The following is a 3,142-nucleotide window of genomic DNA, read 5'->3' as shown; positions in this document are numbered from 1 at the left end:
CCTCCTGAGGCTTGCCTCCTGGGCTCACCTGTGCCCACAAAGAACAGCCAGGGGAGCTGAGCCAGGAGGAGACTGGGTCCAAGGGGGCCTTCCTGGAAGAAAACTCTTGGAAACTAGTTATTTTGCTCAAGGGAGAAACGGGGGCCAAGAATTTTACAAAGCAAGTTAGTAGCAAAGCTGGCACTCAAACCTAGGGACCCTGTGGTAGGCAGTTAGACAGACATGAGCAGAGCAAGGACGATGGGCCCCGGGTGCCTAGCGAGGGGGCACAGCTGGGAAAACAAGGACCTCACCCTCAGAATAACTTTTCCTCCCCTTTCATATCGCTGGTTATGCAGTTTGACCCCCTGACTTTTCCTCCCTAAAGACAACATCTAGGCCTCAGTTGTACTGCAGCTCCAAGCCCAGAAAAGAAGCAACACCAGGCAAGCAAAGCCACACTGCCTCAGGACCGGCTGCATTGACTAATGACACTCCCCTCCGCCCCGCCCTGGTGCTGACCAATCAGTAGAGACCAGGTCCCTGAAAGAGCACACCTGGAAAACTGATGAATATTCTGCTGGAACCCTCCCGAGACCTCCCCTGAGATTCCCACCTGCAAGAGCGGAAATAAACTCTCAAGACAAAGGACCCAGCACTGTGCTCTCCCTCTGGGGAGCCTGCGCCTCCAGCCATTTCCTTCCCCCATAGGACATAGCTCCTAAACTCTAAGAGATCCTCTGAGACTTGCTACCAGGGGACCAGCTGGGCCTGGGCTAACCCCCTGAACCTGTCCCCAAGGCCCCTTTTTCTCTGACTTCCCACTGAGCCAAAGCAGCCCCGCCTGGGCTCTCCTGTTGCTTCTACGCTGGGCCCTTCCTTGTTTCACTGTCCTCAGCGTGCTTTTGCTGCGGACAATAAATTCTTGCTTGCTTTGCTGCACTCTGTCTCTTGACTGAATTTTATGTTTCAAGAAGACAGGGACTGAAGTCTCGTCGTCGTCTCGCTGGTACAGTCCTGGCCCCCGACTGGGGAGAGAAGGACAGAAAGATCTAGAGCACATTTATTATGCACCTACTTGTCCAGCCGACCTCATACCAGGTTATGCCAAGCCTGAGATACACATTATCTGGAGGTCCCAGGCTGCACTTCCTTGGTGGGTAGCTTGGGGGCGAATAACCACTGTGTGCTCGGTGTACCTTTCAGTGAAATGGGGATCATGAGAGTGTCACCTTCAAGGGGCTCTTGTGAGAAATTAACAAAGAGAAGTCAGTCAGTTCTGGATCTGCCAGTTTGTAACTCTGTAACTTTGGGCTAAGTCACTTCATCTCTCTGTGCCTCAATTTTCTTATCACTTAGGGTGCTGCATGGGTTATATGGACTGAGTACACAAACCAGTAGCTGGCACATAGTAAGTGCCAAATACATTTATTAATAGTATTAATACCAAGACTTGAATACTGGTCAAAAAGAGTCTCCAGTACTTGAGACCTTGCCCTTCTGGGAGGAAAGTTCAGGTGTATGGCGGGTGGCGGAGGAGGGCAAGTCTAAGGGGTCCTCTTTGCTAGGAAGCTCCCAAGTGTCTGCTCCCAGCCAATCAGCTTAGCGCCTCCTCGCCCTGGAGAAACTGGAACGGAGGGGTTGCAGGCGCTCAGTGGCACCCCCTCCCTCGCCCTCCTGCTTCCCGCTCTCACCCGACACTCTAGGAGGCCTCACCAGCTCCTGCGGGCAGCCCAAGGAATGTGAAGAGGTAGGTGGGGTTGACGAGGAGCAGGAGCCGCCAGAGAGAGACAAAGGGGCAGAGTCACAGCGAGAGACACGAAGACGCGAGGAGGCTGGGAAGATAGAGAAGTGGGACAAGGACACGGGGAGGGGCAGGCAGTGTCTGCAGGCCGGACCCTAGCCCAGTTCAGCAGAGAAAGAAAAGCGCGGGGGCCGGTCTGTGCTGCCCCCTGGCGGGCGGGCGCAGTAAGGAGGCGGTGCGGACCAGACGTAGGAGGACTGGGAGATGCACCGAGGGAGGAACAGAAAACAGAGACCGGGGCAGAGACATCGAAGGAGACACAGAGAAAAACCAGAGACGCTGAAAGAAAGACACAGTGACACACACAGAGACAGGGGCAGAGAAAGGCATTGAAAGAGACAGAGACACCGAGGCAGAGACACAGACACAGAGACAGAGTCAAAGGGATGGAAAGAGACACGGGGACCAAGTGAAACATGAACAATGGCAGAAAGACAAAGAGAGTCCAGAAACACAAAGAGACACCAATACGTTAGAAATGAAAGGCTCAGAGACAGAGAAATATAGAGATGGAGGAGACCCAAAGATAGTGAGACACAAAGACGCACTAAGAGAAACAGAAACCTAGAAAGAAACGATGCAGCGACTCCCAGAGTCCGAACTAAAAATGAGAAAGACAAGAGGATACGCTGAGAAGCCCCCAAACGCGAAACCGACCCACCGAGAGGGGCGAGAACAGAAACCGAGAGGCAGGATGCAGGTGGGATCTTGGCGCGAGGGCGGGGCTTCAGAGGGGCGAGCCTATGAGAAGCCACCTGCCTCACGCAGGTGTGACAAGAGGGCGGGGACTAACTGAGAAGAAGGCGGGTTTAGAGCTTTCGATGGGGCTGGGGCTGGGCGTCCGGCTCTTCGGGAGAAGAACCAACCCAGAGAGGATGGGCGGGGGCGTGGCATCGCGGAGTTGGGGCGGGGCACGGAGACGGCCGTGAGCTCCGAAGTGGGCACGGCGTGACCTTAGTGGAGCCGCCAGTGGACAGGAAATGAGGCTCGGGGTGGGGGGTGGGGCTCCCCAGGAGAAGGGGCGCGATGAGAACTCAACGGGTGGGCCTTGAACACTAGCGAGGGTAGAGGGAGGTCTGGGGGATGGGCGAGCATAGAATCCCGGAGGGGGCGAACAAGGAATCCTGGGGAGTGGCAGGTGTAGAATCTCGGAAGGGGGCGGGCACCGAATGCCGGAGGGCAGGGCGTGTAGAATCATGGGAAGGGGCGGGGAAAGCGGGGAGGGCCGGGCGCTAGAATCCCGGGGAGGGACTACATGGAATCCCAGGAGGGGGCGGGGCCGGAGCCCAAGATGGCTTGGCAGGGGGGGATAGGGAAGGGGGTGGGTCCTGTGACGTCAGCGAGTCCGAACAGCTCGAA

This window comes from Molossus molossus, unplaced genomic scaffold (genome assembly GCF_014108415.1).
Source record: "Molossus molossus isolate mMolMol1 unplaced genomic scaffold, mMolMol1.p scaffold_m16_p_21, whole genome shotgun sequence".
Lineage (NCBI taxonomy): Eukaryota > Metazoa > Chordata > Mammalia > Chiroptera > Molossidae > Molossus > Molossus molossus.
The sequence above is the reverse complement of the archived record's forward strand: the minus strand, read 5'-3'. Positions refer to the sequence as shown.